This window comes from Oryctolagus cuniculus, chromosome 9 (assembly GCF_964237555.1).
Source record: "Oryctolagus cuniculus chromosome 9, mOryCun1.1, whole genome shotgun sequence".
Classification (NCBI taxonomy): Eukaryota; Metazoa; Chordata; class Mammalia; order Lagomorpha; family Leporidae; genus Oryctolagus; species Oryctolagus cuniculus.
Window position 1 is genome coordinate 38,595,690 of NC_091440.1, and position 26,655 is coordinate 38,622,344.

Here is a 26,655-nt window from a genome sequence, read left to right on the forward strand (position 1 = left end):
TTCTCCTGGTCTCCCATGGGGTGCAGGGCCCAAGGACTTGGGCCATCCTCCACTGCACTCCCGGGCCACAGCAGAGAGCTGGCCTGGAAGAGGGGCAACCGGGACAGAATCCGGCACCCCGACTGGGATTAGAACCCGGTGTGCCGGCACCGCAAGGCGGAGAATTAACCTAGTGAGCCACGGCGCCGGCCCTTTTAAGTCTTAATTTTATGTCAATTGATAAGTAAAAGAAATACCAAGAATTTTATTTCAAATGGAGGCCTCACTTTGGTTACTTAACTGAAATTTTCATAACTCGGCCTGTTGTAATGAAAGTAAGGAAACTAGTTTTTTTCCTTTTCACCAAATATTCACTGCCACTTTTCATTATTTTGTTGCTCTGTTATGGGCAAGTGCTGGGGATGGTTTATTATATAAGTCAGAGTTCATGGACACATTGTACTGTTAGCATTATTTGATAATATGCTAGTTATTTCTAGCTTAATAGTAATTCATTTGTTCTTCAGATAATAATGCAAATCTTGAAAAGCACAATTATATCCATCCTAATTATAGTTTAAAGAAGTTTGGGAATTGTAGTCCTGGTTTCTAATCCTAATTTGTAGATCATAGCAGTCTGATCCCCATACATTTAAATATTTTATGAAAAATATTGCTGTGGCATCTTAAACTGTGTACTGGCAACAATCACAGGCAGGAAATCGGCTAATTCTCCCTGAGTCTTTATAATGTGCAAGACATTGTGTTTCGATCTGAAGTTGAGAAATAAGACTTTAACACTTGGTTACATTTCTTATAATGGCAAGTTCATAATAGTTTCAATTTCTACCACTCAGAACTACATGTGCTTTAAAACATTCATGGCTATGTATAAAGCATTTCAAGATCTTGAACATCAGTCAGTATAGGTCTTTGCAAAATTACTGTGTGAACAAGAGTGCCGCTTTGAGGAAGAATATATCTCTGGTCTTTTTTCATAGGAATGAAGAAATGGGCTCCAATGAGCTGTTGGTGAGCGTTGTGAGTACGGCTTAGCGAGAGAATACTTTTGACGCTTTCTGGCTATGCCTCAATGGTTCCTTTTCAAACAGGACATGAGCAAAGAAGGGAAATAAAGTTTTTTCTGTTTCCGTAATTCCTCATTTTTAGGTTTATGTACCAGATATGCTTGTTTCATGTGGGATAAAGAGAATAAACCCACATTTCCTGAATGCCCACAATAATGGATTGAATGGTGACTCTCAAAAAGGTATGCCCAGGTCTAATCCCTGGAACATAGAATATTACCTTACTCAGAAAAAAGACCTTTACAGATGTCATTAAGTGGGAGATCTGGACATGTGAACATCCTGAGTGAGTCCTGGTTTTACCATGTAAGCCCTAAATTTGGTGACAAGTGGCCCTATGTGTCAGAAGACAAGTCAGCGTGTAGACAGAGCAGAGACGGGCGTGAAGTGGCTGCAGGACAGGGAATGCCAGCAGAAACCAGAAGCGGGAAAAAGCAAGGGAAGCTTTCTTCCCTGGATCCTGGGAGGAATTGTGGCCTTGCTACCCACCTTCTCCAGAAATGGGGAAGTCATTTCTGTTGTTACCCACCAAATTTGTGGGTCATTTGTTAGGACAGCCACAGGAAACTAACGAACCCACTGTGGGGATGGCATTATGCTGAGTGCTGGGGGTATGGAATTGAGCGATACAAAGTCCTTGTGAGCAGACATTCAATTTTTGTTTGGAAACGTAGCCCAAAGCATAATAGCATGTTATAATATCTTGTGTAAATAAAAGTTTGTATGGAACTATGGAAGTGTGCCGCTAACTTTGAAGGATTTAGAGGATTCATTGAGGGTGAAACTTTTAAGATTTATCTACTTATCTGAGATTCCAAGTAAGACAGACAGAAGAGAGAGAGAGAGAGACAGAGACAGAGACAGAGACAGAGAGAGAGAATGATTTTGAGATCTTTCATGTGCTTTTTCATTCCCCAGATGGCTGAAACAGCTAGGGCTGGGCCAGGCTGAAGCCAGGAGGTTCTCCTGGGTCTCCCAGGGCAAGGGTCCAAGAACTTGAACTTTCTTCAGCTGCTTTTCCCAGGCCCTTAGCAGGGAGCTGATTCCAAAGTATAGCAGTGGGACATGAACCAGTGCTGGCCCCAGGAGAAACACTTGATCTGGGGTTGAATGAGGCTTAGGAGTGTGGTTGCAAGAAAGGGGACAAATGGAGCCCCGGAGGGATGGGGGAATGCTTGTCCCTTTCCTTTAACCCCCACCTGTGAGATAAGTACCCCATTTAGAACCCCAGTATTTTCAAATAGCAAAAGTAAAGGAGTTTGTTGAAGCCATGTTAACCTGAAGCTGTCACCGCTCAGTCTCTAGTGGGTTGTTTCTGAAGTAAATATCATTACGGATATTTAAAAAGTCACATTACACCCATCCTTCATGACAGTCTCAAAAGGCTCTGTGTCTTTGACAGCTTCGAGTGTTAATGTGCAGGTAGTGGCCTGCTCAGGAGACCACAGTGAAAAACAACTCTTTATACTTTGTGATGGGTGTGGTACACTTTGCATAAGGGCCAGACAGTAATATTTAAGGCTGTGCCAGCCACATAAAGTCTGTGTCACATTCACGCACGTGTGTGTGTGTGTGATATGTTTGTTTGGTTTTTAACTATTATTAGGAAGCAGGCCTTAAAATACCAGGCCCTGGGCCCTGTTTAGTCTAGAGTTCATGTTCTCCTGCTCCTTGTACTGTGATAATGTATTAAATTAGGCATTCCTCTTTTCTTTTTTTTTCTGTTGTAAAGAACATATTAAATATAAACAGCTTAAAATCTGAGCCAAATTATGGTTGACTGGCACTTATAGTTACCTATCTCTAAATAAATATTGAACAAATTTAGAAATAGCAGAAAAGATAGTTAAATTTTCTGCATTTGTTGCCTTTTCTAAATGAGTGGAGCTTTAAAAAAACTTAACATTTAAAAGGTCTGAAACAAAAGAGGAAGCTGGTACCTTGATCACTTCTCTGATCTCTGTAAAACAAGTATCTCTAGTTCAGTAACTAGCAGCACTTTTAACAGGCCATTTTTCTCTCCTTAGCACAAATGCTTCCCTTTGTGAGATGTGTTATTGAATTTTCACTGACACTCCAACGAAATGTATTCTTTTGGGTGAATGATTAATTGGGTATTTCAGATCATCTTGGGGAAGAACTTTGTTATTAGATTGTGTGTGGTGTTTTTTTTTTTTTTTTTTGTTTTTTTTTTTTTTTTCAGTTACAGCTCCTGAAATTTCCTAGAGTGCATGTAGAATTAGAAGTTGTCAGACAGAAAGCTACATCAGGGTTAGTTTAAACTGCCTTAAGATAAATTAGTATAGATGTCTTCAAGATGATTTGTTAATTTTTTTTTACCAAAAGACTGTAAGGTGATTTACTTTTAACTCTAAAAACCAGATATAAATGGGCTATTACAAAACTAGCTTAAAATGAGAATATTAAAGGTATTTCAAAGATGACTTAAAATTGCACATTTTGATTTATACTAAGTACAGTTTTCATCTGCTCCTACTAAGTAGTATGTTGAGATTAAATGAATCAGTAAAATTTGCTATGGCAGAAGATAATAGTTGATATAAATTGCATTATTGAAGTCAGTCTTCAGTACAGAATAGTTAGTGGCCCGTATCGTGGCATGGGTCGGACCACCACTCTGGATGCTGGCATCCCATAGAGTGCCTCTTCCCTTCCCTGCCACTTTGCCTTCAATCCATCTCTCTCCTAATGTACCAGGGAGGACAGCAGAAGATGGCCCAAGTACTTCAGCCTTTGCCACACATGGGAGACTCAGATGGAATTCCTGGGTCGTGTCTTCAGCCTGGCTCATCCCTGGCTGTTGCAGCCCTTTGGGGAGTGACCCAGTGGATGAAAGAGCTCTCTCTCTCTCTCTTTGTCTCTTTCTGTTTCCCTCTCCCTCTCTCCCCTCCCTCCCTCTCCCCTTTCCTCTCTCCCTCTCTGCCTCTCTCCCTCTCTGCCTCTCTCTCTCTCTCACACACACACACACACACACACACACTCACACTCTTTGCCTTTCAGTCAATTATAATATGAGTCTTAAAGACAATTGAAAATGGAATTAAAACATGACTTTATTCTGGTGTAGGACTCCTTGTATGGATGGATTTGAATTTCTTTTGCACCAAAATTAACTTGCCTTTTGATTCTCTTTTCCATGACTCTTTGAAGTGCACTAGTGTAAGCCACACCTTGATGGGTGGGTTGCATTTGAATGGGTGGAGTGAGAGGAAAGGGCGGTCCAGACACAGGAAGTAACTTGAGCTTAGGGTGAGGCGGGAAGTACTGGGTGTGTATGGGGCAGAGAGGTGCACTCTGGCCAGCTTAGCCCACAGAAATGCTTTTTTTGGAAACATTTGCTAACAAAGATTTAAGTCTGCAAAGAAACATGGATAGTACACTTTTAAAATCTGGATTTCCAGTTTCTCTAGAAATTGTCTTAAGCCATCAGTCAACGCTTAGTGCCCTTCTTTAGTTCTACATTGTATTAATTAACATTTTAAAAGGAATTTTAATATAGTTTTATTCAAATCTTCTGTTTTTTGTTTTAATTTTCTCTGGAAACAAGTATGTATTTCTGGTTAATTCAGACCTTCTTCTGTATTGTGTTGTGGTAATATTTAGCAGTTTCATGATTTCAGTTCTAGAAATACTTCATAGTTGTGGTAATTATGAATGTCCCCTTCGATGTTACATTTACTTGGTAGTTTTGTTGTGTTTGTATAGAAAGTCTGTCATTAACATTTTGTCATTAAGGAAACAATTTGTTTATTTTCACTAAATTTTTTTTGTCAAGAATAGGTTTCATCAAATGCTTTTGAACATTTTATATGCTTCAGAGTATGTTGCTTTTAAGTATAAATAAGGAAGTTTGCCATCTTTGATTTCTATAGCATTGGAATAGTTCCTATAGCATTAAAAATTGTAAAATATATTATCTATTCTTAAACTGTTGGGAAAGAATCCATCTGTAATTTTTTAAGTAATAAATTGCATGTCTTCTCACCTCTGTGCTCCTCTGAATCTATTCTGGGACTGATGCAGTCAGTTTTTATATTTCTTTTAAATCACTATTGGTAGTCATAATTACTTTCTGTAATTCCCTGGTCATTTTCAAATTTTGTAGCAGAAATGTAATATATTTTAAAAGCACTTCTTATTCTTAATTTCATGATATTTGTATCTTTGAAAACTAGTTTATGACTTGCCAATTTTAGTTTTTCTTCAAATATTCATTTTAATTACACTTTTTGTTTTTGCATTTTTGTATTTTATCTTGGTATATAATTGGATAAAATATGATAACATGTCTTTTGCTTTCAAAGAGTTCTGCTTAGCTTCTGGAAGAAATACAATATGTAAATGAACCTTATTTATTTATTTAAAGATTTATTTAATTGCAAGTCAAAGCTACAGAGACAGAAAGGGAGAGACAGAGATCTTCCATCTGCTGTTTCACTTCCCAGATGGCTGCAACTCCCCAAGCGCCTGCTGGTGCCAGGGGTCAGAAGCTTCATCCTGGGCTCCTGTGTGGGTGGTAGGGGCCCAAGCAAGCACTTGGGCCATCTTCCACTGCTTTCTTGGGCCATCAGCAGGGAGCCGAATCAGAAGTGGAGCAGCAGGGTCATGAACCTGGGCCCATAGGGGTTGCTGGTGCTGTAGTTAGCAGCTTTACTCACTATGCCACAACGCTAGCTCTTTTTGTTCGAGTTTCTGAAAGGACAGTTGGAATACATAGGAATGCAGCGGTCACCTGATTTGTTAATAGTATTGAAAAACATTGATCAAATAGAGTGTAAGGAAATGAGGATGATATAGTGATGGGTAAATTATAATTACCATTGTGGGACACATATTCATATTCAGTGAGATAACAGACATGTTAAAATAATTTAGAAAGAGCCTTTTTATGATCTGTATTAAGTAATAAGTATCTAATATATTTAGTTCCTTATTATATAACATTTAGCTTCTTATTAGAAAGAGAAATTATGCTAAAGTGAATAAAGCATTTTTTTAAGATTTATTTTTATTTTTATTTGAAAGAGAGAGAGAGAGGGAGAGAGAGATTTTCCATCTGCTGGTTCACTGCCCAAATGGCTATGATGGCAGGGGCTGGTCCAGGCTGAAGCCAGGAGCCTGGAACTCCAGCTCCATCTCCCAGGTAGGTGGCAGGGCCCCAACATCTTCCAGTGTTGCCCAGGTACATTAGCAGGGAGCTGGATGGGAAGTGAAACAGCCAGGAGTCGAACCAGGATTCACATGGGATGCCAGTGTTGGAGGTGGCAGCTTAACCCACTGCCCCACAATGCTGGCCCTCGAGTTAAAGTATTTAAAAAAATTAGTGCTTTGGATACTCAGCCAATGTTTTTGTAGAGTGGAAATTAAAATACCATGTGTAAATAATACAAGTCTAGTTTGTTATCAGGAAATTGTCAATCATAGACACAGAGAGAGCTTCAGTGTACTCTTTTCTTTTTAAAGATTTATTTATTTATTTAATAGAGTTACAGAGAGAAAAGGAGAGGCAGTCCTCTATCTGTTAGTTCACTCCCCAGATGGCCGCAATGGTCGGAGTTGTGCAGATCCAAAGCTAGGAGCCAGGATCCTCTCCTGGGCCTCCCATGCAGGTGCAGGGGCCCAAGGACTTGGGTCATCTTTTGCTGCTTTCCAAGGCTACAGCAGAGAGCTGTATCGGAAGTGGAGCAACCAGGATTCGAACTGGCACCCATATGGGATGTCGGTACTGCTGGTGGCGGCTTTAGCGGCTACACCACAGAGCTGGCCCCTCAATGTACTGTTAGATTCCCATGCCCGCATCAGCCAGGGCTGGGCCAGACTGAAGCAAGCGGCAGACACTCTGCTCTGGTCTCCCCGGTGTATGCCAGAGACGTAAGTTCTTGAGCCATCATCTGCTGCCTTCCTGGGTGCAGTAGCAGAAAGCTAAATTAGAAGCGCAGTAGCTGGGGCTCAAACCCGGCAACTCTGAGATGGGATGTGGGCAACCTAAGCATTGGCTGACCCAGAACAAGCTGTGCCCTAATGCCAGCCTCCTGACCACATATTTTGACTTTCACAGATGGTTATTTCTCTTGAAACATTGTAAAAACATTTGTCTTGACCATTTGTTGGCACTAGAATCTGAACATCATTTCCCACCTTGCACTCTTTCTTTGTTTTAGAAAAATTATTTGTTTATTTGAAAGGCAGAGAGAGAGAGAAAAAGAGGGAGAGAGAGAGAGATCTCAGTCTTCCATCTGCTGGTTCAGTCCCTAAATGGCTACGACATGTGAACCAGGCTGAAGCCAGGAGCCAGAGTCTTTATTCTCGTCTACCTGTGGGTTTCAGCACCCCGAGCACTTGAACCATCTTAGACTGCTTTCCCAGGTGCACTGTCAGGATGTTGGATTGGAAGGAGAGCAGCTGGGACTCAGACTGGCACTCTGATATGGGATGCTGTGTTGCAAGTGATGGCATAAACCGTTGTGCCACAACACCAGCTCCATGGTGTTCTCCTTGCTCCCCATCCGCTCTTGCTCTAACCCAGCTTTTGTGTGCCATCCATCAACTATAAGCCTGCCCACAACAGTTTGACTTTGATTTCTCTTATTTCCGGTTTCTGATAGGTAGTTTATTTCTCTAAGCTATCCTTTATTATTTAAGTTAACGTACACATAGAGAATGCAAACCAGTTGATCATTTGGCTGCTGCTAGAAAACAAGCACTGCTGGTATTTTTCTCGTGGGTTGTGAAGGGAGAGAGCTTGAGAGTGAGCGATGGAGAGAGGGCGTTCACTTAAGCAGGTAGAATGTCCTGTAAGGGCACCTGCTCTGCTCTGCATGCTGGTGTTTGTCCCAGAGTCGAATTCTAGAGCTTTGTTCCCTGTGCATTGTTTTTAAGAGCTCTCCCCAGTAGGAGGTGAGTGGCTCTTGAGGGCCTGGCCCTCATGAATGGGATTTGTGTCCTTCAAAGAGATGGACGGTAGTGCCCTAGCCCTTGCAGATTCCCCTATGGTGTGAGGAAACAGCACTGTCTTTAAAAGAATGGGCCCTCACCAGACCCCAGCTCTGCTAGTGCCTTGATCATGGACTTGCCAGCTTCCAGTACTGTAAGAAATACATTCTTGTTATGTGTAAATTACCCAGTCTGAGGTTTTTATTACAGCACTTCTAAATGGAGACAGCATCATTTTTTTTTTTTTTAAACTTTGAGCTTTTTTTTTTGAATTGGAGCTAACTCCCTTGCCAAGATTTTACTATCATAACACGGAGGGAGAATAAGAAAATCTTTCTGGAGTCATTTGGCTTGGGTGTATTTTATGGTCAGTGGAGAGAGAGAGATTTGAGTTATTATGTATCTTATTGTCTTTGTGGGTAGAGAAAAATACATAACAGTGGCTGTGTTGGAGCAGTGCTTAATGATATCCTGGATAGTTGTTATGTTGAACATTGTTTAGTTTATGGTCTTGGTAACTGATAGAAAATGCCAAATTCCTGTGAACATGGTTGTGTTAAGTATACAGAAAATTCCATTATTACTTATCAGTAAGAAACATTTTTTAAAGTTTTTATACATTTTTGAAAATCTTTTTATTTGAAAGGCAGAGAGAAAGAGAACAGATAGGCATAGGGAGATCTTCCATTTGCTAGTTCACTTCTCAGTTGGCCTAAATTAGCCATGGCTGGGCTAGTCCAAAACCAGGAGGCCGGATCTCAATCTGGTTTCCCACGGGGGTGACAGGACCCAAGTGCTTGAGGCATCGCCTGCTGCTTTCTAGTGTGTGCCTCAGCAGGAAGCTGGAACGGAAGTGGAGGAGCTGGAGCTCGAACTGGCAGTGGGATAAGGGATGCAGACATTGTGTGCAGCATCTTAACCACCGCACCAAACACGCTCCCCCAAGTGTCTATCTGGAAGAGAAGTGTTAAGTAAATGATGTGAGAAGGAAGTTATAAAGTACCTAAATGGATGTTTTATTATGTTAGAAGCCATTACTGTCTTTCTGTAGTGAAGTATATTAATCATAATTGCACCAATATTTAAAATAATAACTGGACTTTTCAGACAAATACTTTTAAGTATTTGAAGTCATTTTACTGTTTGACTTATCAAAAATCGATTGAGAAAACTGTGGAAGTACCTGATTATCAAAACAATCTCCAGTGTCATTTTGAATAGGTCCCTGCGAAGGCTCTGGAAGCATTTCCTGGCTACAGGTCCAACACCGATGAAGACTTTAATAGCAAGACGCCTCAGATGTGATTGTGGAATAGAATGGACTATGAGTGCTTTGAGGACAGGGAGAGTGCTTTATAAATAGCCTTGAACTCCCGGTTACTATGGGACAAGCTGTATAGAGTAAGAGCTCAGTGAATTTTTGGAAAATCACTTACACATTTCTTTTTAAAACTGGCATGGATTTGACATCCCATGGCTACCTTAATTTTATTACACTAAGATGATACTAAGAACATCAGACTCAGTCTCAGCTTTTTCTCTGAGCCAGTCTATATATTCTCTTCTTACACATGGTGCAAGAGGCATTTTCCCCCCCTCTCACTGTACAAGACTTTCCTCTTCTCCCAGTGTGACTTCTTTTCCTTCTGTTTTCAGTACATGTGTACTGAATTTTGTGGTTGGAAATAACCTTTTGTGGAAAAGCTTTTGCTTTAGAAGTTCTGTTTAGCTTAACACATTCAAATTGCAAGGCAAGTAATGTTATCTTTTCCACTTTGAAACTTGGTGAGATAACCCAAGAATTCAGCTTGTGTGTTCCCCTGTATGTGAGTTTAACCTTTCTCTCTCTAATGTGCTCCTCCATTGTGTGTGTGTGTGTGTGTGTGTGTATGTGTGGTGCATACAATACAGTAGTCACTCCTTATCTGTGGCTTTACTTTCTAAAAACAATTTTATATAACTAAGCAATTATAACTTTAAAATTGGGTGTGCCATTTTGAGTAGCACGATGGAATCTTGCGCTGTGCCAGCGTACCTTGCTCTGGACACAAATCATCCTTTGGCCAGCAGATCTGGTCTGTGTAAGCTGCCTACCTGTTAGTCACTTAGTACCATCTGCACTATCAGATCTGTCTGTGGTGGTATTGCAATGCTTGTGTTCAAATAACCCTTATTTTACTTAGTAATGGTCTCTAAGTGCAAGAATAGTGATGCAGGCAACTTTATGACACTACATAGTTGTTAATCTCTTCTTGTCCCTAATTTATAAATTATATTTTTCCATGGGTATGTTTGTATAGGAAGAAACAGTATATAGGGGTTGGTACTCTTCATGGTTTCAGCGTTTTTAGGGTTTTGGAGCACACCTCAAGTATAAGGGGAGACCACTGTATTGTCAAATTATTCTATGCATTTTTTTTTTTTTTGACAGGCAGAGTGGACAGTGAGAGAGACAGAGAGAAAGGTCTTCCTTTTTGCTGTTGGTTCACCCTCCAGTGGCCGCCGCGGCTGGCGCACCGCGCTGATCCGATGGCAGGAGCCCTGGTCTCCCATGGGGTGCAGGGCCCAAGCACCTGGGCCATCCTCCACTGCACTCCTGGGCCACAGCAGAGAGCTGGCCTGGAAGAGGGGCAACCGGGACAGAATCCGGCGCCCCGACCGGGACTAGAACCCGGTGTGCTGGCGCCGCAAGGCGGAGGATTAGCCTATTGAGCCACGGCGCCGGCCTATTCTATGCATTTTATGATGCTTTTAATTAGACTGTTTCTGGTAAGATAATGGTGGAGTGATTTTTTTTTTAGGTTTGCTTCCCACTTTCTTTAATTAATTAGATTAATACTGAAAAAAATTTTAAGATTTACACTCAAGGGTTAGTTGTTTAAAAAAAAACCCACATAGTTGAATTACTAGAAAATAGTTCTGTGCTGAGAATTCTGAAATTGCTAAGGAGGTCAGTATTTTCTGTGACATACTGCATCTCCTGGTCCCAGCTTACTTAAGAGGTTGATAAATACAGTGTTCTAATAAACCTTGTCTTATTTAGTTAGGAGATACCTGTCACCAGTGGTAAAGCAGTCCCTGACTGCTCTTGTACTCGGCCCTGGGGAATGTACTGGGGAACAGTGACCCAACCCGCGGGTGGACTATGCAGCTTACGATTTGAAAGAAAAGACTGATAAATAATTTCAGAAATTATTTAAATATAGATAAGTGAAGAATTAATAGAACCAAAGGACACAGTGCTACTGTACAAGCCTGTACAAGGGGACTTCACCTACTTTGTAAAATGTCAGTTATGTTTTTAGATATTGAGAACCTTTATGCTCCTTATTTTCTCTCCTGGGCATCATGCTGTTGATTTCTATGGATCTATTTTCTGTTGCTGGCCTTTTTTGAAAATAAATCTAATGAATTCTGAACATTGCCAGAACATACATGGGATGCTGTGTATGTTCATTAACTTAAATACTTTTTTTTTGACAGGCAGAGTGGACAGTGAGAGAGAGAGAGAGACAGAGAGAAAGGTCTTCCTTTGCCGTTGGTTCACCCTCCAATGGCCGCTGCGGCCGGCGCATAGCGCTGATCCGAAGTCAGGAGCCAGGTGCTTCTCCTGGTCTCCCATGGGGTGCAGGGCCCAAGCACTTGGGCCATCCTCCACTGCACTCCCTGGCCACAGCAGAGAGCTGGCCTGGAAGAGGGGCAACCGGGACAGAATCCGGCGCCCCGACCTGGACTAGAACCCGGTGTGCTGGCGCCGCTAGGTGGAGGATTAGCCTATTGAGCCACAGCGCCGGCCTCATTAACTTAAATACTAAACTCAGAACTTTGACTACTGACATTGAATATGAACTCAAGCAAATGACATGTTCGGTCTGTCACACTGGGAAAATGTGGCACCATTAATAGAAACCAGGCAGCTGAGAGAAATACGAAGAAGCTGGAGATAAGTACAGTTTAAAGTCTCATCTGACTTCATCCAGAAAGTGGGGTCCTGGTCATTAAAAACTTTGGGTGAACAGACTTAGCAAAAATGTATGATTGTGAGTACTATTTAATCTTTAATGACTTAGATGGCTTGTAAGTCAAGAATTTTTAGTACCTTATGCATCTTTATGAATCTCAATTTATGTGAATATGCAGAAGTGTCAGGCTGTAAAGTTATGGTTGAATAAATGTCGGATAACACAGAGCGCTAGCTTAATCATTCAATGAATAATATCTACCTCTGCATGCACTGCTCGAACCGTCTAGAAACAAGGAGGACAAATCATTCAAATAATGTGCTAAAAATATGCTTGAGTGTGAGAACTCACAAGCCCCTCCATATGCCTTCTTCCTAATCTGCATATGCATCCTCATTTTTCTATGGTGTGTGTGTGTGTGTGTTTGTCTGTCTATCCATATATGCACTTTAATAATGGACAAAATTAATTTTGTAATTGCTTTTTAATTATTCCACTGGGGAAATTGCTCTGACTTTCTGGTGTTTACTTTTTAGAATCTATTATAGTATAAGGTTTTAGCTAAATCCATGCATGTCTATGAAAATGTCTACCAGTTGTTTCTTTTTGTTTGACTCTTCCTGAGTCAGTCACCACAGTGATCATTGGCACTGGTCATTTTGTTTCCTGTCGTTCCTTTCATTGACAATCTGCTTTGTGGAAGGGCTTTCCCGTCTCCATTTAACTTTTTATATCTGAGGGGGTGGGGCTTCAAAAAGTTCCTGGAAAATGTGCGTTATCTTTTAATTCAGTTTTCCGTGGACTTTTTCAGGCCTCTTTGTGTTACGTCACAGATCACAATCCATCCCTGTCTTCATTTTCTTTGTTGCTCATATTGTCCCTGATTAGTGAAGCATAACCCCTTTCTAGGTGCTCCTTGGGACTTGGGGACATCTTCATTGGGTTTTGGTCACTTTCTGTTTCTGTGGTGCAACAACCATTTGCAGGCTCTGACTGTAATTTTTTTCTTTTCTTTGTAAGGTGAACAAAGTTCGTGTATTTCGTATATAGACATTCAGGAGCATATGGTACTTCCCAGCCTACTCTCCCTGCAGATTGTGATTTCAGTCACATGTTTGTCCACTTGACCTCATTCCTTGCAGTTGAGGATGTTACTTAGACTCCAGAATCTGAAACTCTTCTGTGCTCATTGATACTGGGGCGTTCCCATCAGGTGACAGTTAAGAAATATGTGTACAGATACGTACACATAGATTTTTCTGCACACATCCTATAAGTAGGTATGCGTGTAACTCTCCTGTATCTACGGTTTCCAGAACCATGTGTTCAAACCTCTATTTCCAGTTCCATCCAGCACTTCAGGGCTCCCTAAGCCTTCATCATTTCCATTTGCAAATCCTCGCTAGGGTGGCAAGAATCCCAGCTCCTGTTTCCTCAGCATATTTGTTTAATCACTCTATGTAGTTTTCAGCTAACCCCTAAAAACTGACCACTCTGTCTTATGTGTGCTTTTTCCTCCCCACCCCCATACTCTGTGTCCTTGCTCTCCCACAGAAAACTTCCGGCCCCGATCCACACTGCTCTGTGCCCTCCTCGGGCCCCTTGGGTGCTTGGTGCCAGTGAGCAGGCTTCCCTCTGTGTGCCATCTTCCTTCCCTTGTAACACTTCTTGTCATTGGAAGCTGCTGGGCACAGAATTTGGTAACATTCTACTGCTGAGCTTGAAGATCGTGTTCTGTTTTATACTGTAGTACTGTCATAGGAATATGTTTCCTGTTTTTCAGTTTAATTCAACACACACACACACACACACACACACACACGATTGTTTGCCCTGTGTTGAGGTGTCATGCTAGGTGTACTGGAGGAGTGAAAAAGATAGACACAGTCCGAAATCAATACAGAACTCTGTCTGGTGAGTGGGACGACTGAGTTACATCTGATGAGTTTTACACGCGGGAAGAGCAGCCTGCTGTGGCACTGCTTCCCTAGTACTCTGCACTTGGCTCTTGCCTCGTATCCTCTCTGTCTTGTACGGTTTGCTGACTGCATTACTTGGTACTTGACGTGTGGCTGTATGGACGTGTTCAGATACAAGCCTGGCTAAAGGAATGCCTCTGAGAGTTGCAGAGTCTGGATTAAGACTAGCACTTTGTTTGATTCCATGTGGTCATCTTCTTGGGGGTGGCGAGACAGAGCTGATGTTTCTGAGCGAGGTACAGTTTGAGCAAGGACTCATCTGCTCATAGGCGCTCAGGTGGGATAAACTGGTTGCTCCAGAACCATTCAGATAATGATAAAACTCCAGTGGCAAAGATTAAACATCAAATACTGCTCCTAACCTTCAGAAAGTAACCAAGTTTAAGGAAACATCTGTAAGTTATACAAAATGTGTGATATAACAGTGTATTAGGACTTCAAGAGTTTGAAAACAACCGTGTTTCATGTAAACTTCTTTATGTGTTTGCTTAAACCTATTCACATTGTTTGTTTGTTTGTTTTTTTTCTTTTTCTTTTTTTTTTTTTTTCCCTTTAAACAGAGAGATCTTCCATCTGTTGGTTCACTTCCTAAATAACAACAATGGCCAGGGTTGCCTGGCCAGAGCCAGGAGCTGGGAGCTTTGTCTGGGTCTCCCACTTGGGTGGCTGGGCCCATGTCTCCGGGCTATCTTCTGCTTTTCCAGCACATTAGCAGGGAGCTGGATCGGAAGTGGAATGGCTGGGACCCATTATGGGATGCTTAGTGTGCTATGCCACAATGCCGGCCCCTGTTCACATTTTGAATGTGATTGCTTAATAAAAGTTAAGTGCTGCATGAACAAGCTAGCAAAATGTTTTCTTAAAAAAGTTAAACCTGCGACTGGTGTTGTGATGTAGGTAAAGCTGCTACCTGAGATGTCAGCATCCCATATGGGCACCTGTTCATGCCCTGGCTGCTCCACTTCCACTGCATCTCCCATTTAGTAGCCTAGAAAAAGCAGTGGAAGATGGCCCAAGTGACTGGGGCCCCTGCTCCTCACATGGGAGACCCAGAGGAAGCTCCTTGCCCTGGCCTGGCCCAATTCTCCTGGCTATTGAGACCATCTGGGGAGTAAACCAACAGATGGAAGATCTCTGTCTCTCTCTCTCCCTCTTTTCTCTGTCACTCTGACTTTCAAGATAGATAAATAAATCTTTTTTAAAAAAGTTAAAATTGATTATGAAGACTCCTTGGCCTGCTTTCTGCTTGATGTGGACCCCAACTTAATTTCCAGACTTTTCTTTCCCCCTTAAAGCCCTCGTTCCTCTATGTATTTCTCTCACTAAATAAAAACTTTAAAAAAATTTTTTTGGAAATGAAAGTTACAGTTCTGGCACTGTAGCATATTGGGTAAAAGCCCTCTCCTGCAATGTTGACATCCCATTTAGGCGCCTGTTAGAGTCCTGGCTGCTCCACTTCTGATCCAGCTCCTTGCGAATTTGCCTGGGAAAGCAGCAGAATATGGCTCCAGGAGTTGGGCTCCTGTACCCATGTGGGAGACCTGGGTGAAACTCCTGGCTCCAGGCTTCAGATTGGCTGACTTCCAGCCATTGTGGCCCTTTGGGGAGTGACTCAGTGGATAGAAGACCTCTATGTCTGTCTCTCTCTGTAACTTTGCCTTTCAAATAAATAAATATTAAAAATAAGAAAGGTTACCAAGGTATGATTTATGAAATGATTATGTGGCATTGGCTAAATATCTGTAAAGTGTGTATTCTTGCCCTGTAAATTGAAATCCGTGTATGGGATGTGATAGGGCCATTTACGATTCAGTGTGCAGATCTCCAGAGCTCTGGTCCTAATGAATCATGGAGGCTTGGAGAAGTTTAGAAATGATCTCTCTCCTGTATGTAAAGGAAAGGTGACTGGCACTAGGTCATGGAACTTGCAGTCACTGGAGCCAGGAAGCTGAGCAGGAATTCATCTCTCTGGGCTCTGCAGCCTAAATCTGTCCCCAAGGCCTTAGTGCTTCTGGATCGTGCTGTTTGTGGTGGTAGCAGATATAATTACCTTTTATTAGTATCATTTCATATTATTATATTAGCCTAGCAGTTTTACAGCTCTAGATTTTGCCAGGAGGTAAGCAAATACTGATGGCTACTAATTATCTGCAGCATTTTTAGTACTTAATAAAAATGTGGCAGTAGCCTGTCTTTTGAATGTAATTTAAGATTCTAAGCAGTAAGTTCAGCATTAGCTGTGTATGACAAACAGAAAATCCGGTGACTTAACCTTTAGTATTGTGGGTGACGTGTTTACATTCCTGGGATCTGGGCTTCTGGGATTCTGTGAGGAAGGTAATGGTACAGAGGATTTAGCTTATGGAATTTAAACTGCAGTTTCTCAATGTCTACTTGATATTAGGAGCTAACTGAAGTTTATAGGAGTAATTTTAGCTGGTTGGCCATTGCCATTTCTTATTGTTTCCTTTTCTGGATTTATACCTACTTTTACCGTACAGGGTAGGGAGTAGATTGTGGAATTCTGAATATTGGCAATTAGATGCACCTGTAAATCCAATGGAATATTTAAAAAAATTTGTAGGAGCAGTTGGTGGTGTTTGAGTGTGTTGTATGGAAATATTGAATTATTGCCTTAGAAAAAAGTTACTTTATGATGGCACACAGTTAAATGCACAAGGATAGATGTATAATATTTATGTTTCAAGGTATGCTGTACATTTGAATGTTTGGGAAATAATTTTAAAATGTGTTAAAGATGTTGGGGCCATTGTGGCATAGCAGGTTAAGCTGCTGTTTGGGGTGCCTGCATCCCACTTTAGAGTACTGGTTTCAGGCTCGCCTACTCTGCTGCTGCTGCGTCAAATTTATTCCCCCCAAAGAAATCTTTTATTCAAGGAATACAGACTTCATGCATTTCATAAGTATAGCTTTAGGAATATAGTGATTCTTCCCACCATACCCTCCCTCCCACCTACTTTCCCACCCCCTCCTCCTCCTCCCTCTCCCATTCCCAGTCCCATTCTCCACTAAGATCTATTTTTGATTAACTTTATGCATAGTAGATCAGTTGTGTACTAAGTAAAGAGTTCAACAATTTGTACAAAAAAAATATCAAAACAAAATAAAACTTCCTCAGCAGTCAAGACAAGGACTGTTCAAAGTTACTGCATCTTGAAGTTAATTTCACTTTTTTTTTTTTTTTTTAAGAAACTTAATTAACTTTAAAGAAGCACTCAAGAATGATACATCTTTTGGGAGCACTTAGACATAATTATAATACAACTCTTTGAAGACAGAGGTCCTGCATGGGAAGTTAGTGCACAGTGACTCCTATTGTTAATTTAACAACACTCTTATGTATGACCTCAGTGATCATCACCCAAGGCTCTTGACATGAGTTGCCTAGGCTATGAAGCCTTTGAATCCACAAATTCCATCAGTATTTAGGCAAGGCCATAAGCAAAGTAGAAGTTCTCTTCTCCCTTCAGAGAAAAGTACCCCCTTCATTGATGACCACTTCTTTCCACTGGGGTCTCACCCACTGAGGTCCTTCAGTTAGGACATTTTTTGCTACTGTGTCTTGGCTTTCCGTGCCTGAAATGCTCTCATGGACTTTTCAACCAGACCAGAATGCCTTAAGGGCTGATTCTGAGGTCAGAGTCTACTCCGTTTCTTATCTGGGTCCCTGCTAGTGCACTTGAGAACCAGTGAATGATGGTCCAAGCACTTAAGTTCCTGCCAGTTAATGGAGTTCCTGGTTCCTACCTTCAGCCTGCCCTAGCTTTAACTGTTGTGACCATTTGGAGAGTAAATCAGCAAATGGAGTCTGTCTGTTTCTCTGTTACTCCGTCAAGTAAATAAATATTTAAAAGAAATTTAAAATGTTGAGACATAGTAGGGCTGGAGAGCAGATCTCAGTAGCCAGTGTAAGTGGTTGGATCTTGAGAGCTAATGGTGTGATGGTCTACAAATTACTGTTTTAATAAAGGTTTTAAAAATATAAAACTGTTTATAGAAACTATAATCATGGCTATAACTCAACCATTTTTTTGATTTCTACATTAGTTTTCTTTGTGCATTTATGTAGATAAAAAGAAGGAGCAAATTGAGGTAACACGGTCCAGCAAATGTGCCATTAAATTAATCATGTTTCTGGGAGTTGAAAAGCCATTTGTAGTTGTTTGTAGAAATGACACTTCATTAAACTTTCCAAGAATGCCATATCTCCATGTAAGCCCTCTTAAGACGGGAACTGAAAAAGACACTTTAGTTCATATTCATGGGGAAGTCCTTGTGAAACTTCAAATTTTGTCATCTTTGAACATAGCTTTTGGAGACTCTACAGAGATGAAATCATCCTTGAACTTGATTTTGTATGTGTGTGTGTTCTTTTAAAAACTATTCCTATTTCTGCAATATGAACTAGGGATTTTCTCTTTTTTAAGAGTTGGAAACTCTGGTTCATAGAAGTGAGGTAACTTACCCAAGGAAAAGAGATCTGGAATTTCTATGCAGAAAAGTGTGACCTGATGTTTCTAGCTAATCCAGGTTTTTAAGTTTCATGTCTCAAAATACCATGTATGGTGGTGTGGTGCTGGGCACTTACTGGGCTAGCTCACAACTGCTTTCCAGCTTTGTGGGCACTCTTTTTTTTTTTTTTTTTTTTTTTTTTAAAGATTTATTTATTTATTTGAAAGGCTGAGTTACAGATAGACAGAGACAGAGGTCTTCCATCCACTGATTCACTCCTCAGATGGCCGCAATGGCCAGAGCTGTGCTGATCCGAAGCCAGGAGCTTCTTCCAGGTCTCCCACATGGGTGCAGGGACCCAAGGACTTGGGCCATCTTCTACTGCTTTCCCAGGGCGTATCAGAGAGCTGGATCGGAAGTGGAGCAGCCGGGTCTCAAACTGGCACTGGGCACTCTCTGTAGTCTTTCATTGCGCTTATTCTTGTTATACGCTTGGAAGAGAGGGAGCATGAGATCCTGGTAGTTCTGTCTCCTTTCTCATTTCATTGTGATTTTCAACAACACCAGAGGGTTGTTTTTCTTTTTCCCCTTCTAATAAGTGGTAACCATGTGTGTGTAAGCCAAGGATAAATGGAAAATGACACTGGTATGGTTTTCTTGCCATAGGTATTACCTGCCTAGTTTCCTAGGAAACAGAAGCATGATTTACAAATATTGAGTTGAAAAACCTTAAAGGAAACCCTAGGCTATTGTATCTGTCAATAAAATAGTTTTCCTGAAGAGGTTACATTAAATGATTGATTTTTTTTAAAGATTTATTTTTTGAAGGGCAGAGTTGAGATGAGGCGGGGGAGGAGAGAGAGACAGGGAGACAGAGAGACAGAGATTTTGATCTTCAGTCTGCTAGTTCACTCCCCAAATGACTGTAACAGCGGGAGCTGGGCCATTCCATAGCGAGGAGCCAGAAGCTTCTAACACGTCTCCCAAGTGGGTGCAGGGGTTGGGCCATCGTCCGCTGCTTTTCCAGGTACATTAACGGGGAGCTGCATTAGAAGTGGAGCAGCCGGGGCTGCAGCCCGTGCTCACATGGGATGCTGGTGTTGTAGGCGGCGACCTTACCTGGTACACCACAAGCTGGCCCCTGAATAATTGAATATGGAGGGACCACATTTTATTTAGAATGCATCTTGCATAGTGGGAGATTCTGTGAAATTTGGATTGACGTCATTATAATCATGATCTTTGGTGCCTTATCTCTACTTACCTGTCTTGGAGAAATAAGACATTTTTCTTGTAGCCATTTTTGACCTAATTGGTCACTTTTTGGCTTTGTGAGCACTGTGTTGAATGCCAAGATGAGGGTTAATGGGTGCAAAAGATGGTGTACAGTACAGATGAAACTTAACAGTTTAGGCCGGCACCACGGCACACTAGGCTAATCCTCCACCTGCGGCGCCGGCACACCAGGTTCTAGTCCCGGTTGGGGCACCGGATTCTGTCCTGGTTGCTCCTCTTCCAGTCCAGCTCTCTGCTGTGGCCCGGGAAGGCAGTGGAGGATGTCCCAAGTACTTGGGCCCTGCACTTGCATGGGATACCAGGAGGAAGCACCTGGCTCCTGGCTTCGGATCAGTGTAGCGCCGGCCGTAGCGGCCATTTGGGGGGTGAACCAATGGAAGGAAGAACTTTCTCTGTCTCTCTCTCACTGTCTATCAAATAAAAAAAAAAAAAAAGAAAAGAAAAGAAACTTAACAGTTAGAATGATGAACTCTTTTAGTCTATAATGAAAACTTCTGCAACTGTTTGAACTCAGTACCTTTTAGTATCAGATGGAAGCTTTCTGACCTTGATAAACAAGTAAATAAAAAAGAGAACAGAGAAGCTTCAGAAAGAGCCTGTGAGCAGTTGACAGTCAGGAAGGGAACTTATACGTGAAAGTTGAACCTCATCCTGTCCAAAGAGCCAGCTCATGAAATCACGAGAAGACTGTGGGAATTGGGGCCGGGGGGAGATCATTGCCTCCACCCGAGGATTCCACGAAGGCCTGAGAGGGAGGTGCCAAGGGCGTGGGATTTTGTGTGGAACTTTGTGACCTTGATGTTACCTGGGAATCTTCCTAAAGACAACCCAACCCATTCAGTGCAGTTCTGGAATCAGATATGGGGTTGGGAGAAGTGGCTCCGCCCAGTAAGCACTGTTCACAGTGGTCACCCCGTCACTGAGAATAGAATACTTCAAGTGGTTTGAATTCAGTGCCGTCTTTGTAAGGAATTGTAAATATGTAATGCGACTTAAAACATTGCTCATAAACTCTACAGTTTAAAAATATGACACTAAAAGTGTCCACTGTAGGGAGCAAGTGTTCAGCCTGGCTGTTAAAGTGCCTGTAGCCCATGTTGGAGTACCTGAAATTGAACAGTTCCGCCTCTGGCTCCTGATTCCAGCTTCTTGCTAATGCAAACCTTGGGTGGGGGGATGGGGGGGTGGGGGGCAGCTGTGGTGGCTCAAGTAATTGGGTTCCTGCCGCTGACTTGGAGACCTGGATTGAGTTCCAGGATCCTGCTTTGGCCCATGGTTGGGGACATTTGGAGAGTGAACCAGTAGGTGGGACCCTTCTCACTCTGTCTCCATTACTTTCTTTCTCTCTGCCGCTCTCTCAAAAAAAGTGTGAAAGATAATACACCAGGGTTTGATCAAAAAAAAGAGTTCACTCTAACAAAAATTCAGCCGTCTCAGAGGATTTATTCCTTGAGGAGTTTAGAAAATTGAGGTTTCACTGAATACAGTTTTATGTATTATCATAACCCCCTGAAAGTTCTAATCTGAAATCCCACGTGGGACTTTTAATCATATTTCAAGAAAGACATGGATCTGAAAAGAGGAAATGAACTGATCTTTGTTCTACCTGGAGATTTGAAACATATGAACTTTCCCATCTGGAGGATCCATCAACAGAGTCCATAAAATGAAAACTTTTATTATATCAAATATCAGAAATCTGTCTTAGGTCTGAATTTTTCCATGGAAGTTGAAAGACCTAAAGTGTAAGACAAGTGAAAGGAAGTGAGTACAATGAGTAGACCCATAATAGAGTATATGACTTAGATGAGGTATTTTATAATGAAAAGACTCCGTGGCAGGCTTTGTGCTTGGTTCTGGCCATACATGGCCCGGTCTTTTGTCCTTAGACACTCAGTCTGATGAGAGGAGCCAAACCAGGAAGTCATCCAGGGCAAAGAAATGAAGTTCATGACATGGGATGGAAAGTACAGAGTGCAGTGGGAAGTCCATTGTGTTATGAATCATTTGTTTTCCCCCATGAATGTGTGTGCATGTGCATTTGAAAGCCAAGAGCTATAGTTTTCAAAGACCCTGCAGAGGTTTTTTTTTATTTTATTTTATTTATTTATTTATTTTTTTTTTACAAGCAGAGTGGACAGTGAGAGAGAGAGAGAGAGAAAAGTCTTCCTTTTTTCCGTTGGTTCACCCCCAAAATGGCCGCTAAGGGTGGCGTGCGTTGCCGATCCGAAGCCAGGAGCCAGGTGCTTCTCCTGGTCTCCCATGCGGGTGCACTTGGGCCATCCTCCACTGCCCTCCCGGGCCACAGCAGAGAGCTTGACTGGAAGAGGAGCAACCGGGACAGAATCCGGAACCCCGACTGGGACTAGAACCCGATGTGTCTGTGCCGCAGGCGGAGGATTAGCCTATTGAGCTGCAGTGTCAGCCAGATTTTAAGTTTTATAGTTATTAATAAAGCTACTGCCCTCTACTTTCTTTGGTGCCGAAGGATTAAGGTGTTGTTAATTTGGATGGATGAGCAAGATTTTCAGCTTTTCTATGAATGCACTCATTTGTGTGTATGACTCACATGACAGATATTTGAGTACAGTGCTCATATACAAAAGATGTATATGAAATGTATGAGGTTGTATAATCAGAATCTGCAGGTTATACTGATTATTTTAAAAGGTTTTTATTTTCTTCTGGGTCTCCCACTTGGGTCCAGGGGCCCAAGGGCTGGGGCCATCTTCTACTGCTTTCCCAGGCCATAGCAGAGAGCTGTATTGCAAGAGGAACAGCTGGGACTAGAACCAGTGCCCATATGGGATGCTGGCAATTCAAGCCAGGGCTTTAACCTGCTGTGCCTCTGCACTGGCCCCTGAGTATGAATTCTTAATCCTGCTTTCTTTTATGTATGATTATGTGTTTTGGAGCTAGAATTTTCTTTAAAAATTTATGTTTAATTCCTTCAGGTTATTCACAAGCAAATCACAATGGCCATATTATTGTTACTTCTGGTTTACAAAATCCTTTCTCATTAAATGGAATGCCAGTGTAGCTAAAATCTGTGAAGTCCGTATTTACTTTCCTTATTTTTATGCATATTATTTTGCATGGGTGTATGCTCACATTGTTAAAATTGTGGACTTAGAGGTAAGGTAAGATACTGGAGCTAGAAAAATATGTGAATGAAGAGTTCTGGATAAATCTTTGAGACCTGATTCAGTGTGCTAGGGAAATACATAGTTTGCCTTTCTTCAAAAAGCAACATTGTTGCTTCCAAGACTATATTTGTACTCCATTCATGCACTAAAGAAAATGGTGTACAGTCACTTACATGATAGGGGTATCTCATAGAGCCCCTGCCCCTGTACTTGTGTAGCCTTTCATGTTTTCAACAACATCCAGCAGAGTGATGCTTCTTACAGTGAACCTACTTTGACACATAATTACCACCCAAAGAAAACAGTTTACATTAGTGTTCGCTTGTGGTGTTCTGCTTTCTGTGGGTTTGCAGAAATTTATATTGATGTGCATCCACCATGATACCATACAGAGAATGTTCACTGCTCAAAAAACCTTGTGGGCTCTGCTTATTGATCATTCCTCCTTTTAACACCTTCAAACCACTGATCTTTTTTGTTTTTGTTTTTTTTTTCTAATTTTATATAAAAGGAATACATTTCATGTGTTTCACATATGCAGTTTTAGGAGTATAGAACATAATGATACTCCCCACCCTTTTTCCCCTACCTCCCTCACTCCCACCCTTCTCATCCTCTTCTTATTCTTTTAATTTTCACAATGACAAGCCTACAATTAATTCACAATCACAAGCTTAGCCCTCCACCAAACAAAGGATTCAACAAGTGTCAAGTGAAAAAACTCGCGTATAGACAAGGGCTATAAACAATAATTAAATCTCAAAATGCCCATTTTGCTCATATACATTACTTTTTTTTATACTCTGTATATTAGTTACCACTAATCAGGGAAAACATATGATACTTGTCTTTTTGGGACTGGATTGTTAAACTAAGCATAATCGTCTCCAGTTGTATCCCTTTTGTTGTGAAAGACAGGGTTTCATTCTTTTTTATGGCTGAGTACTCTTCTATCATGTACGTATACAACACTTCTATCTAGTCATCAGTTGATGGAGATCTGGGTTGATCGTATTATCTTATCTATTGTAAGTTGAGCTGCTATAAACATGGGGGTATGGAAAACTGTGATATTCTGACTTTATTTCCTTTGGGTATATCCCCAGGTGACTACTGATATTTTACATTTATATTTGTAATTTACATTTATATTCAAAACTTTTAAGCAGCCGAGTGTCCTAAAGTAGATGACTGAGTAAATAAACTATGGTATATCAACACAAAGAAATATTATTCGTGCTAAAAAGAAATGAGTCGTCAAGCCATGACAAGACATGGAGGAAACTGACATGAACTGTGAAAGAAACATACTCTCTGGTTCCAACTGGATAACCTTCTGCAACAGACAAAACTATGGAGACAGTCAAAAGATGATCTTTTTTGTTGTCATTACTTGTAGCTTTGATATCATATCTAGAAATTGTTGTTGACTCTGAGATCAAAAGATTCACCCTTGTGTTTTCTTTCAACAGTTTTATGGTTTTAGTTCTTACTCTTGGGTCTTTTTTTGTTCATTTTGAGTTAGTTTTTGTAAATGGCACGAGGTAGGAGTCAGAAATCATTCTCCCTCATGTGATGTCCAGTTGTTCAGCACCATTCATGGAAAAGACTGTTCTTTTCCCCTCGAGTAACCCTGGCACTCCTATTGGAAATCTCTTGATTTTAGGTAACGTGGGCTTGTTTCCGGACTCTCACTTCTAGTTCATTGATCCTATGCTAGTTCCACACTTTTCTTGTTTATTGATGTTTTGTAGCAAATTTTGCAATGGGAAGTATGAATACTTCTTTTTTTTTTTTTTTTTCCAGGATACTTTTTGGCTCTTCTGGGTCCTTTGCAATTCCATCTGAAATTTAGAATCATTTCTATGGAGACATCAGCTGGGATTCTGATAGAGATTGTATTGAATCTCTGAGTCAGTTTGGGAAATACTGCCATTTTAACAACAGTAAGGCTTCCAATTTAAAAATACGGGAGTTTTTTCATTCATAGATCTTTAATTTCTTTGAACAATGTTTTGTTTCTCTTGTTAAATTTCATAGGTTTTTTTTTCATGCCATTATAGATAGAATTGCTTCTGTAATTTTATTTTTGGGTTCATTATAAAAGTAGAAACAATTTTTTTGTGTGTATTTGAACTGTATTCTGTAATCTTGCTGAATTAATTTATTAACTCGAATCTTAGTATGTTACTTAGAATTTTCTATATATAGAATATTTCATCTACAAGTAGTTTGCTTTACTTCTTCTATTTAAATTTAGATGCCTTTCTTCTTCTCATTTATTTTTTTTTTCCCCTTGCCTAATTTCCCTGGTTATAACTTCCACTATAGCATTAAATTAGAGTGGTAGGAACAGATGCCCTTCCTGGTGTCTCAGTTGTTTACATTAAGTATGATGTTAGCTGTGTGTTCTTTTTTATTATTTAAATTTTAAATTATTTTTAACAGTTGATATAGATACAGTTCTAAGAATATAACGATATGCCTTTCCTCTTCCATTTCTCTCCCTCTCTTTTCTTTAATTTTTGAGATAATATATTTTAAATTTATATTACAGTAAAAAGGCTTAGTACTTTAGCAGATAAGATGTTTAATCAGTAAAACGCAAAAAAAGATCGCAGTTTAATGGAAATATTGGCAATGGCTCCTGCCCCTGTACTGTGTAGCCTTTCAGTGGAATGGAAAAATGACCATTTCAACCATAGTCAGTAGTTTTTAAAGTAATCACAAATTGTTAAAACTGTAGTAATATAAGTTTAACTTTTTTTATATGTGCTGTTAATTCCCTTCTGGTCCTAGTTTGCGTGTTTTTATCCAGAGAGGAGTTTTATTTTATCAAAAGATTCTGTTAAATCTATTGATGAGTTCATATAGTTTTTTTCTCTTCATCTGTTGCTATGGTGTTGTATATTATTTGATTTTCAAATGTAGGCCAACCTTCCATGCCTGGGATAAAAAGACTCAGTTGTAGCATGTAAGTAGTTTTGTATATTATTGGATTTGTTTTGCAATCATATTCTTAAGGGATAGCTGTAATTTTATGCTGTCACTAGTTTTCTGTAGTTCAAGGGTATTTAGTTTCTTTTATGAATGGAAGAGAGAACACATCTATTTTAAAAATAAAGTGATAGAATCTATTTTGTTCATGAATTTGGTATATCTTCCATGCTCCACCTTTTTTTTTTTTTTTCCTCTGGTGGGCCTGGGGACAGGAGAGGAGTGGTGGAGGTGGAAGTTGTCCTGATGTTATGTGTTTGTATTTACAGGACTCGCCACGTAACTTAACTGAGAAGTAGTATCTTATTGTGTGAATTAAGTTAAAGGAATTTGATGGAGGTTAAGCTTGGATTTATACTTGGTGTTTTACTGCTTTTTTGATGATTGAGAGTGCTACAAATGATTGTTACATTTTCAGTAAGAGAATAGAATAATTATTGTATACTGTTCTCCGGATGTTGGACATAAAGTGGTTTATCATTACAATCTAAAAAATTAAAATATTTTGTTGTAAAACATCCTCAGACCCATATAATCAAAGCAATTAAAGTTTCTATCCTTAGACATAATTCTTTTTTTATTTTTATGCTTCAGAATACTTTGACATTCATGATCCCATTTAGGCATCACCAAAGTCCTGTAAAAAAGGTAGAGTTAATATTACCATCTTTAGATGTCAGAAAAACAAAATTCGGCCTTGAGAGGCATTCAGATTGCAACTCTGTATAGTGCAGAGGAAATATAGTAATCTAGGTGTTCAGAATCCTAATCCTGTGATCCC

The 26,655-nt window shown here is 40.5% G+C and overlaps 1 protein-coding gene across 6 annotated transcripts in view; it reads left to right on the forward strand.

Moving 5' to 3' along the window:
• KLF12 (KLF transcription factor 12) overlaps positions 1–26,655 on the forward strand; it is a 519,070-nt gene that overhangs the window by 32,644 nt on the left and 459,771 nt on the right. For 2 of the 6 annotated variants that reach the window (XM_070048719.1, XM_070048720.1), the window contains exon 2: positions 24,684–24,823. The exons of the other annotated variants lie outside the window; for them this stretch is intronic. The gene's annotated coding sequence lies outside the window, so the exon portion shown is untranslated. The remainder of the gene's footprint in view (positions 1–24,683; positions 24,824–26,655) is intronic. 6 annotated transcript variants of the gene reach the window in all.